General features: G+C 46.0%; 2 long non-coding RNA genes across 2 annotated transcripts in view; both read left to right on the top strand.

The window, feature by feature from the left end:
* The window catches only part of LOC310707552, a 345,072-nt gene that overhangs the window by 157,053 nt on the left and 175,493 nt on the right, over positions 1 to 12,526 (top strand). The gene's annotated exons all lie outside the window — the stretch shown is intronic.
* The window catches only part of LOC310707543, a 30,713-nt gene continuing 20,171 nt past the window's right edge, over positions 1,985 to 12,526 (top strand). Inside the window, exon 1 of the long non-coding RNA XR_014526563.1 lies at positions 1,985 to 2,268. This is a non-coding gene — a long non-coding RNA (uncharacterized lncRNA). The remainder of the gene's footprint in view (positions 2,269 to 12,526) is intronic.

Genomic DNA, 12,526 nt, shown 5'->3' with positions numbered 1-12,526 from the left:
CGATCAGCCGTCTTTCTGGGCTAATCTCAGCCGGGAAAAAGTGGCAGCACTAGAGGGATATATTTGGGGAAGGAGAAGTTCTGCCTATAGGAGCAAATTCTGTTTTGCATGCATGAGCTGTTGGGGAATGGTGATCTGTTCCCATTATCGCCAGAAAGAGAGGACTGATTTGCATGACATTTGGATATGCTAATTTATTTGCATAGGTGCAAATTCAGAAATAATTACTATAGCTGAGATAAAGGTAAAGGTACCCCTGACCATTAGGTCCAGTCACGGACGACTCTGGGGTTGCGGCGCTCATCTCGCTCTATAGGCCGAGGGAGCTGGTGTTTCTCCGTAGACAGCTTCCGGGTCATGTGGCCAGCATGACTAAGCCACTTCTGGCAAGCCAGAGCAGCGGACGGAAATGCTGTTTACCTTCCCACCAGAGTGGTACCTATTTATCTACTTGCACTTTTGAACTGCTAGGAGGGCAGGAGCTGGGACCAAACAATGGGAGCTCACCTTGTTGTGGGGATTCGAACTGCCGACCTTCTGATCGGCAAGTCCTAGGCTCTGTGGTTTAGACCACAGCGCCACCCGCATCCCTATAGCTGAGAGAGGGATACAATAGATCTCACTGTAGCTGTGGGAGGACTGTGACCAGGGGATCTCGTTGCTTTCCCAGTCTGCTAGTTGCAAACAGGCGATTTCATGGCCAGTGTTCTCCTTGCTTAGGGGTGTTCACACATTACACCCAATAAGTGCACCATCTGGGTAGCTGTGTACACAAATAGTTGAGTGGTATACTCATACGGTTATTCACATTTAGCATCCCCTAACTGTACAGTCTATGTACCTGGGTGTGCAGTAGTTGAACTGTACAAATCAACAAGTGTACACTCTTCCCCACAAACACTTGTACATGTGTAGTGACAGCTTGTGCCTGTGTTCAGGCTAATGTGTGAACATGCCTATTTTTATTTTATTTTATTTTAATTTCTTTATCTCCCTTCATCCATGGCAGTTTACAAAACAATAAGTTCTCTCTCTCTCTCCCCACCCCCGTATTTATTCATTATCTTGTTATCTTTAAAACAGATTTGGAGAGGACAGTCCTTCAGTCTGAGGACTCTCTCAGACAGAAGACTGTCCTATGTAATATAGGCCACATGGTGACTACCAAGTACTAATTATTTTTTGGTGTGGTGCGTTAACTAGTATATCCCTGTCTATTTGTATGATGCCTTTCCTAATATATTTCTTTAGAGACAGGGGTGGGGGACAAAACAAATTGTCAGAAGCCTTTGGTGGGCTTTAATGTGTAGGTGACTTTTTGGACCCCTCTCCTCCTTGGTCACAAAGCAGCCTAGAGAAGAGTTTCTCTCACTCTCTTATAACACCATACCCTCCAACATCCCTCTGGTGAAAATTGGGAACATTTTGATCTGGGGAATGCAAGGTGTTCCTGGCTGGGGGGAAAGCGTGTGTTTGTGTGGGGGTGGGTGGGAGGAAATACACATGTATGCACTCTGTACATACTCAGAGATGCTACTGTCTCTTCATTACTTCGCATGTTACCAGATGAGACCCTGGCACTGGGTTCCAGTCCTCTGAAGGAGTGTATCCACCCCCATTGTTCTGACCAGACACTGAGGTCCAGCTCCGAGGGCCTTCTGGCGGTTCCCTCACTGTGAGAAGCCAAGTTACAGGGAACCAGGCACCAGGCAGAGGGCCTTCTCGGTAATGGCCCCTGCCCTGTGGAACACCCTCCCACCAGATGTCAAAGAGAAGAACAACAACCAGACTTTTAGAAGACATCTGAAGGCAGCCCTGTTTAGGAAAGCTTTTAATGTTTGATGGATTACTGTATTTTAATATTTTGTTCGAAGCCGCCCAGAGTGGCTGGGGAAGCCCAGCCAGATGGGCGGGGTATAAATAATACATTATTATTATTATTATTATTATTATTATTATTATTATTATTATTATTATTATTATTATTTCCCTCCCCCCCCCATGCTCTTCCCCATCTTGTTATCTGCTCAAGACTCACCCACTGCTGCTTCTGGCTCCAATCTGAACTGTGGCTCTTTTATATCCATGTCCCCTGCCTCTGCCTGTCTGGTTCCAGCTTCTATTGGTGCCCTGGCAAATGACATCATCACGCTGAGCCACCAAGCTCAGAGCCGGCCGCCATGTTGTGAGGGGCAGAGAGGCAGGATCCATGAGGATCGGAACCGAAGTACCCACCTTGGAGAGTCCAGCCCACTGTGTGGATGGCAGGTGAGCCTCAGGGTCTGTGTAGCCTCTACAATCTGATGCCTGCTCTGTCACTTGCTGGGGCTGCGCTGTGGAGGGGGAACAAAGCCTTGAAATTGGGGTGCCCTGGTTTCAAGTCGGGAGCCATGGTTGTCAGGAGTTCAGCCTACACTCGAGTAGGACCCTGGCAGAGACACATGCCCGACTGGCATGTTCCCTCTCTCCTGGTCGATTAGGAACTTCATAAGCTTTCTTCAGCCCAAACATCACAGCGACCGATGCCAACAGACACCAGCACACTTAGGGATCCGCAGAGTTTGTGCACCTTGTGTGACAGACCTCAGCAACTCAGCATTTTGGCTAATCAACTTTATTTACATATAAACACACACTGCAATATGGCTCCCTCTCTCTCTAGCATCAGACAGCAGAGAGAAAATGACAAAGGACAATAGTCCCACTTCACGGAACACAGTACAGTGGTACCTCAGGTTAAGAACTTAATTTGTTCCGGAGGTCTGTTCTTAACCTGAAACTGTTCTCAACCTGAAGCACCACTTTAGCTAATGGGGCCTCCTGCTGCCGCCGCACGATTTCTGTTCTCATCCTGAAGCAAAGTTCTTAACGGGAGGTAATATTTCTGGGTTAGCAGAGTCTGTAACCTGATGCGTATGTAACCTGAAGCGTATGTAACCTGAGGGACCACTGTAACACAAACATCCTGTCTTCATCACTTCCCACTCTGTGGAGTCAAAACATACTACGTCATGTGAAAGACAACAATCCCATGACTGCAGTCACGGAGCAGGAATTCTAACAGTGATAGCTTTACCAGTTTTGGGATCGTCCTGGCAAAACCATGGCAGTTGAAGGGTATGCAACAGTAGAACTCATGAAGCTGGATGTTGGCAGATTCAGGACAGATAAATTACTTCATGCAGCACAAAGGTAATTTATGGAACTCTCTTCAGCAGGAAGCAATGATAGCCACCAATTTGGATGGCTTTGAAAGGGAGCTGGAAAATTCATGGAGGATAATGCTACTAGCCATAATGTTTGTCTGTCATGATCAGAGGCAGTGATGTTTCTAAATAGCAGTTGCTGGTTACTTTCTTCTCTGAATTGTATTTTCGCAGTGTATTTGGTTTAATTTTGTATCGATGTTAGCTACATTTGCCATCGATCTGATGCAAAAACAGAATACAGTTCTTTGAAAGGAAACTAGGGAAATGCAACACCAAACATTCCCCTGCAACCCAATTACTCAGTCTCTCGCACACATACAATACTGTGTCCTGTCAGTTCTCACAAATAAACAGTGCTTTCCCCAAGAGTGGTGTTGCAATGTTACATTTCCATTGTAGATTTAGTGGGTTTTAACTGCAATTCCCAATGTACTGGTTAAATTAGCAAGGTGAAACTCCTTTAATTTAGCTTGTTATGCTTCCAATGTGCAGGCTGTGAGCCTTCATTTATTTTCCCTTCCCTCCAATTAACCTCTATTGATTCTCCTCCCAGTTTTTAGGTAATTAGAAAAGGTCTTATTCCCCCTCCCCCACACGAAATCTAATTATAGCATGTTGTTTTTGCTAAGTAAACAGGCTCTAAATCAATCTAATAAGATATTAGGCAAACATAATAAAAGCCCTTTTGCTAATTAGGCTTATTAGTGTCAGCATTAAAAAAAGGCCTTTCTTGTCCTAATGCAAACAAGATAAAAGAGATAATCCTTCCAATCAAATTAGGAAAGGGAAAGCTTCAAAGTACATCACTTCATTAACCCCCCCCCCAAAAAAATCCCAACAACTACCCCAAAAACAAATATTGGTCAAAGGACAGGATGTCTTTGATGTTCAATTGTTGGCACTTCCCTGTGTTCTAGTCATCGAATTGTAAAGTAATGATGGGGATGAGTCAGACCCCCCCCCCAATATTTAGCATGAATAGTGGAGTTTAGGCTATAGGGCAGAAATGGGCTTGCTGCTTGGATTTCCTGTAGCTCTCGGCCTAATTTCAGGCAGGTGAGGAAGAGGAGGAGGCAGTGGCGGACCCTGAGCTCTCAAATGTCAGTGGTGTCCTGTACAATGCCAAAATTCAGTACCCCTCACCTCTCATGCTCCATTCTAGATAAACATTGTGCTGCCCCAATCTTCTTCTTTGGTGATCACTCGTAGCTGAGTAAGATTGTCTTCCATAATACACGGTTTTAACAGTGAGTCTGTAATGACTGTGGAGGCCGATTCTGAATCCACATGTCCTTCCAAAGTGAGGACATAGGTTTCCAGGCGGGAACTGATCATGGTGAGGGTTTGCCAAGCGTGCCTTCCTCTTAGCACGTTTCTCCCTTTCGTCCTGAGTTCGAACATCTTCAAAGCCCATGACACTTTTGGTAAAGGCTGTTCTCCAGTTGGAGCACTCACAGGCCAGTGTTTCCCACTTGTCAGTCTTTATACAACTTTTTTTTAAGATTTGCCTTTAGAGAGTCATCAAGCCACTTTTGTTGACCACCAGCAGTATGCTTTCCATTTTTAAGTTTGGAATAGAGTAGTTGCTTTGGAAGACGATCATCAGGCACCCACACAACAGGACCAGTCCAACGAAGTTGATGTTGAAGAATCATTGCTTCAACACTGGTGATCTTGGCTTCTTCCAGTTTGCTGGTATTAGTTTGCCTGTCTTCCCACCGTTGATGGAATCTTTCGAGGAGTTGGCGATGGCGTTTATAAGTGGTGGTGTCTCCATAGCACCCCCGAGGCTCTGCACTCGGTGCGACCAAATCAGTCATGCTCCCCTAAATCTGCCTCTGGAAGAAGAATGGGGTGGCACACACACACACACAAACACACACACACACAGAGAGAGAGAGAGAGAGAGAGAGAGAGAGAGAGAGAGAGGAGAGCACGCAGCTGCAGAGCATGCAGAAGATCTCAGATTGAATCCCTGGCATCTCCAGGTAGGGTTGCCTGGAACCCAGGAGAGTCAAAGACTAGGACAATCCTGATCTAGGAGGTCCAACGACCTGACTTCCTATGTTCCTATGGATGCTCCTGACCACCACCTTTGGGAATGCAGCTCTCAACAGAAAAAAGATCCCCCAATTTTGCTGTAAAGCTGCGGGGGGGGGGTCACAACCTTTTTTTACCTCATAAACAGATGTGTAAACTGGTGCATGTGTTACACATAAACAGATGTGTAAACTGTAGTTTGTTAAGGGTGCTGGGAATTGTAGCTCTGTGATGGGCAGTCCACAGAATGCAATGTATGATGAGTTTGCAGCCAGTATGAAGTCAGAAAACTGCATCCTGTGACCAGAAGTCAGGGTACCTCTCTTAGAGAGCCTCAAGCCCTTTTTATTCATTGAAGTCTGCTCCTTTTCATTTCATATCTTCCTGGCAACTTTTAAACTTTTGGCAGTCTCACCTCCAGTCACCCGGTGGCAGAAGAATTTAATTTCAGTCAAAAAATGAATGTGACTCGTATAAGAAGCCGTATCCTTTCAGCGAATTTAATTTGATAATATAACTCGCCTCGCCGTTCTTGCCACCGAAGCATTGTGCATCAACTGGCAATCTAGGCAGATAATAAAAACGGGGTCCAAGAGCAAAGGAAATGAAACTGAACACAATGCTGTTACATCGGTAGCTTCGGGGTAGTGGAAACAGGGTCAGAGTTGGGATCCTGCATTTTGCACTCTGAATAGGACATTCCTGCGTACCTATAAATGGTGTTTTTTATCTTCTGCAAATGCACCGTTTGCTGAGTCATGTTCAGCTGTGTTGTGGCAAAGGCTCCTGATCTTAGTAGCTGGTTTCACTGGACAAGGTGAGGTGGCAGCAGGAGCATAGTGGCAAATTCAAAAGCGCAGAGGCACTTCTTGATTGTCACCGCAACACCCCCTCTGAGCTGTGCCCCCCTTTAAGGTTATACAAACTTCTGGTTAGGGATGCGCTGCAATGCAGATCGCCACGTGCTATATTTAAGTCGGATCTGCTATTTTCTGTACACATGCATGGGCAAATGATTCGGAGTGCTCTAATATCCTTTTCCAGGTTTTTTAGCTAATGGAAACAGCTGCAGGGAATTGGTTAAAATGAAGCTTTGTTGTAGAGCAGGCACCCCCAACCTGCGGCCCGCCAGATGTTTTGACCTACAAGTCCCATGATCCCTAGCTAACAGGACCAGTGGTCAGGGATGATGGGAATTGTAGTCCAAAACATCTGGAGGGCTGAAGGTTGGGGATGCCTGTTGAAGAGGTATGAGTTTTGAAATATGAAGTATGGGTCATATTTGCATGTCACAAGTCAGGGTTTCATGGCAGGCATGGTGGCTATGTTCTGCCTCCACTTGCGGAATCATGAGTGGGGAGAGTGTCTCAGATAGGCATCTGGTTAGCCATTGTCAGAACAGGATATTGGCCTAGAAGGGCCTTTGGCCTGATCCAGCCGGACTCTTCTTACGTTTATCAGGAATAGGCCTGGTTGATTGCAATGTGCGAATGGGGCCGGCTCTACCATTAGGCAGTGTGAGGCAACAAATGCTGGGAGACAGGGAACCACAGGGAGATGTTGAAGGACAGAGTGCTGTGTGCCCTTCAATCTGCCCTGTGCCCTCAAGAGTTAGCCTGCTTCCCTCAGGTGGGGTGGAGAATACTGCCTCACCACAAGTGTTAAATTGAAGATTCGATTGCCAGCCTGGTCAGCTTTTGTATATGGAAAGAGAGGAAGGACCATCTTGTCTTTTGCCTCAGGCAGCAAAATGTCTTGGGCTGGCCTGGTCAGCTTTTGTATATGGAAACTGTATATGGAAATTGTGCTTTCCTTGAACTTCCATTGTACGTTGCAGAACTTGCACAGCATTCTCTTGAAAGTGGAAGCACCTTGTTGCTTTTGTTGTTCCTTTGCTTTGGAGCACACAAGCCAATTCTCTGGCGTTATCTGCCTTCTCCAGAGTGATCCTAGGAGCCCATCCTCAGTGGCTCACTCACTTCCTTTTAGTCTGGTTAGCTCCCATCAGTACAATGGGTGAAAAGATTTCTCTGTGGCTAAAATGCTCCTTTCATGCTGATTTGGTGGCTATAGGATGCTTGAGACAGGGACCCAGATGCAGAGAATAGCAATGGGTCTTTGACCCCCATCAACCCCGGACCATTACACCTCTGGGTGGCAGGTCAATAAAGGACAGTCAATGGTCAGTCCCCCCCCTCCCAAAAAAAATATTACTAGTTTTTACCATGAAGGTAAGAATTTGGATTTCCTGGTTCAGAGAACAAAATGTCTTGGGCTGCTTTGATTAATATGCATTCTTCTTTTTTAAAAAATAATATGTTTTATTATTGAAGTACAAGTTTGTATATTGAGGCACGACAAAACAAATAACAAAGCCAAATGTTGATAAGAAAGCATATTTAGTTTGAGCCTCGGGGCTGAAAGTAGGCAAGTTTTTTTTAATAAAAAAAGTAATTGTATTTCTGTCTTTTTGAATTATGTTTTTAAAAAGCACCAGTGTAGGAAGATAGGATTGGATTGGGAACATGTTGTGTGAATGTGTAGCCAATTTTCCTGATGAAAATTGCCCGTTGTAAATGTTCTTTGCTCCAGAGGAAAAACATATGGGTTCAAAGGAGCACCTTTGAGAGTGTATGTGTAATTTTCAGCAGGAAAAGAGAAGGATTAAGCCCCCCCCCTACCCTGAATTCTAGTCCCTTCACAGATGCCATTAAGAAAAAGGGAGTGCAAAATGACAGAGGAAATCATTAGTTGACATTGTAGTGAGCCTGTACTGCTCACCTGACCTCCCTATAGTTGAGTGGCTGCTGCATATTGGGACAGACGGGTGGGGTGGGGTGTGCAAGGTGGTGGTGAGGTCAACCTGGGAGTAAATGCTACTGGATGCAATCACACAGTTCATATACAGTCATACCTTGGGTTACAGAAGCTTCAGGTTGCGTTACGGACTGCTGAAACCCAGAAGTACCAGAACAAGTTACTTCCGGGTTTTGGTGGTCGCGCATGCACTAAATCACACTTTGCACATGCGCAGACGTGCCACTGCGGGTTGTAGACACTGCGGGTTGTGAACGTGCATCTTACACGGATCACGTTCACAACCCTGCCACTGGGAATGGCCGTCGAGACCACATAATACCGGTCCTGAAAGACCTACATTGGCTCCCGGTACGTTTCCAAGCACAATTTGAAGTGTTGGTTCTGACCTTTAAAGCCCTAAACAGCCTTGGCCCAGTATACCTGAAGGAGCGTCTCCACCACCATCATTCAGCCCGGACACTGAGGTCCAGTGCCGAGGGCCTTCTGGCGGTTCCCTTACTGCGAGATGTGAGTTACAGGAAACCAAGCACAGGGCCTTCTTGGTAGTGGCGCCCACCCTGTGGAACGTCTTCCCATCAGATGTCAAGGAAATAAACAACTACCAGACTTTTAGAAGGCATCTGAAGGCAGCCCTGTTGAGGGAAGTTTTTAATGTTTAATGTTTTATTGTATTTTAAATATTTTGTTGGAAGCCGCCCAGAGTGGCTGGGGAAACCCAGCCAAATGGGCAGGGTATAAATAATAAATTATTATTACTATTATACAGTATTATTATTCTTACCTGTTCAGGAGTACATTCATTTGTTCTTGCTTCCTGAGTTCCAGGGTCAAATTTGGACACTGAAAACAGATGCTGGTCTAAGATTTGGGACTCAGCTACATTAGTTAAAAAACAGTGATTTGAAGGCATTATAAACACACAACACCAGATGGCGCCAGAGAGCACAAAACCTTTCTATGGCATTTTTACATAGGGTATTTCCCCCTTTTTGTTATAACAATTTAATTTCTGACTTATTTATAGCGTTCCCCCCACCGCCCGGTGTGTAGATCCACCCTTGGTTACACCCTGGTTTCTTATGTTATTTGCTCCCATCTTTTCCTCCTGGGAAGTCAGCTTCTAATAGAAATCCTTTTAGACGCCTGGATCCTTCAGTTTCAGGCACTTTTCCCTCACACTTGGGTCCCCAGCATAGCTGTCAACGTTTCTCATTTTTAAATGGAAATTCTCTTATTCCGAATAGGATTCCTCACAAGAAAAGGGAAAAGTTGACAGCTATGATCCCCAGCTGTTGTTGGACTACAAAGCCACTTCCGACATCAGGAGGAAGTGGTGTTGCGGGCTTCACGCCCCCAACAAGTGCGCGGAGGCTGGCTTCCAGCCTCCGCACGATCAGGGGAATCCTCGGGCCGCGTCATCCCCTGAGCCAGCCAATCGGCTGACTCGGGGGTGTGGCTCGCCCCATTTAAGGCGAGCGCGGCCCCAGGATCTCCCTCTTTGGTCTGCAAAGCTGCAGCGGTTTCCCACTCGCCTGCCCTTTAAGGTTCCCCTTCTGACCTTGCTATGGACCTCGGTTGGTCGCCGTTAAGGGGCCTGTTAGGAATTTTTTCCCCTTGGCAAATTGGCGTCGGCCATTTGGTTTTTCGCCTACCTCATAGCAAATCGTCACAACTTCCTTGGTTTTGGCGGTTAGGCATTGGTAGGTATATTGTTATGTAGATGTGTTGCGCCATCACCTCCCCCAAATATTGAAGGGTAGTCCGGTAAAGGATTCCGGGGGGGCGTTGCCTCGTCCGAAGCCTATGGAGGCTAGGGCCTAAAGCACGCCCCCGATCGGTGACCCCGGGGGAGTCCCTAGTTGATGTGCATCAGCAGGGCTCCCCCTGCTGGTGTTAACCCTTCCTGGTCTTCAAGCAAACAGGCTGAAGCTGGATAGTCGGATAGGACCAATGCCTAAGCCAATACCGCTCTTTACCTGTAACCAATAAAGTTGTGGCCAATTTTAGCCCATTAACCTAAAACAATGGTGTCATATGTCGTTATTTCTCCTGGTGGGAGGTGGGAACTTGCCACGCAACTCTCATCTTCCATGACCATTGATCCTGATAGACCCAAGTTTGAGAAACACAGGATCTGTAACGCATTTGTACAGAGCAGGATCTAAATCACCATGAAGATGTAATAATTCGTTTTCCAGCAGCAAAGCCACTACTTTACATTTGCCCATTTCTCTACCATCTCGGTTGGTGTTTCTGATAGAATGTTTCTAACCTAGGACTCTACCATTAGGCAGAGTGAAGCAGCCATCTCAGACAGCTGATTTGGGGTGTCATGAAATGGCAGCGAAGGGCTTGTTATTTATTGTTGTTGCATTTTGTTGCCAGGAAGGGGGAGAGAGGATTGAGTGATTTTTCTCCATCAGATGCCGAAATAATATGACAGACTGCAGGTGCACGGAGGTGGTATTTGCTTCTTTGCCTCAGGCAGCAAAATTTATTGGGCTAGACCTGGCTGTTCTGAATTTATAAAGGCCATTTGGCTTTATTTTCCTCTAGCCTCTTGTGCAGTGGAGTCATCCTGATATAGATAAACAGAGAAGTGTAGATGAATAGCCAATTTAAAAACAAATATTTAAGACGCCACATATCTGGCCATTTCAACAACTGGAAGCATCTGGAAGAAAGCATTGTCTTTTAGATGTTTCTGACAGAACAGCAGAAGCTCAGAAGTGGTTATATATATATATATATATATATATATATATATATATGAATAAAAATAGCATTCCAAGAGCAATCTCTGTTTAATTAGCATCTTAAATAATTCTAGTTAGATCGTGGCCCCCTCCAGTGAGGCTCTGTGGTCTTAGTTGGCTGTGGATTATCTTTCAAAAATGAGATTCTTCCCGTTTTAATTAAAAAATGCAATCATGGGAAATGAAGGCCTGATCCCGTGAGATACCAGGATAGTGGCTGGTGTTTCCGCAGAGGACTGGATCATTAGTACTAACAACAGCTGCCAAGTCTTATCCCCCGAAAAACTCTCTCAAAGCCTGCTGCCTGACAGCCTAAGCTTGGGGCAGGTATGAGGTGGGATAATGATGTAAAATAGAGGTGGACTAGATCTCTACTTTTGGCCTTAGATACACTTCAGCTGAAAAGGGATGTGGGTGGCACTGTGGGTTAAACCACAGAGCCTAGGGCTTGCCGATCAGAAGGTCGGCGATTCGAATCCCTGCGATGGGGTGAGCTCCCATTACTTGGTCCCTGCTCCTGCCAACCTAGCAGTTCGAAAGCATATCAAAGTGCAAGTAGATAGAGACTTCCGGAGCAGCGCACTCAGAGGACAGTTGAAGGGTTGCGCTCTTGGCAACTCGAGGCAGTCCAGACGCCAGAGAAAACTGAGGGAGAACAGGAGGCGTGAGTTTTCCCGAGCTCAAGTTGGGATCCTGTGTACAGAGCCCAGGGCAGCGCATTTATGGGGTTTCTCCAAAACCAAACCATTTAAAATCCATTTAAAAACGTCTGTCCAAAGAGCTAACATGGGGAGAACCTCAGCGCTAAGGGGCAGAGCCATTCTCTGGCGTTAACGTCTCCAAACCCGGTGAGGAAGCGCTGAACTCGCCATTAACTCTGAGAGTGCAGTCGGCGTTTTGTTGGTGCAGCCGGTTTTATTTCATTTTGCCGCTACTAGACTATCACTGCAACGCGAGGCATATTTACTCGGAAGTAAACCCCACTGATATCCATGGACCTTACTCCTGCTCCCAGGTAAGGATGCGCAGGACTGGGCTGACGCCGTTTTGCACAAGGCTGGCTTTCAGAAATGCGGACAATTAACCCCGATCCCTGGAGCGTACCTTTATTTATTTATTTCTTACAAAATCCAATTCCTCCGTTGAGTCTATCAGCCATAGATCACAATTTGTGAATGCTCCGGAGGATTAGAGATGATTCATGCCACCCTTTGAGCATGTCGGTGTGTGGGCGGATTCAATCCACATTGCAGCTGTGCCCACGCTGAAGCTGTTGTCGCCTGAAACTTTCCAACTATATTTACATTATCCTCATATACGTCCAGGTGGGTTGGTTTTTTTTTTTGGGGGGGGGGTAGATTAAATTTGCACCAAATGCTAGAGCTTACCTGCCAACCGTGCACAATATTCATTTTCTCGCCCCCCCATCCGCTGGTAAGATTTATCGTTTCGCCATAAAACAGGCCATTACAATTAATGGTCTCACTTAGGAACTTGAATTTCCCAGCTGTGCTAATAGGTGTGAAAAGACAGGAGTGAGATGTTCTGTGACAATTAGAATGAGTCGGATTGATGGCACTGGCACACAGCGACTTGGGTTCTGAATGGCACGAAAGCGAACATTTGCAACCGAATATTTCAAACAGTGTTTGCCAAGACTTTCTACCTGACCCCAAGCCAACCTGCATTTCATCTGTGGTG

Source organism: Podarcis liolepis, assembly GCF_965112155.1.
Source record: "Podarcis liolepis genome assembly, chromosome: 5".
Classification (NCBI taxonomy): domain Eukaryota; kingdom Metazoa; phylum Chordata; class Lepidosauria; order Squamata; family Lacertidae; genus Podarcis; species Podarcis liolepis.
The sequence above is the reverse complement of the archived record's forward strand: the minus strand, read 5'-3'. Positions and strand labels throughout refer to the sequence as shown.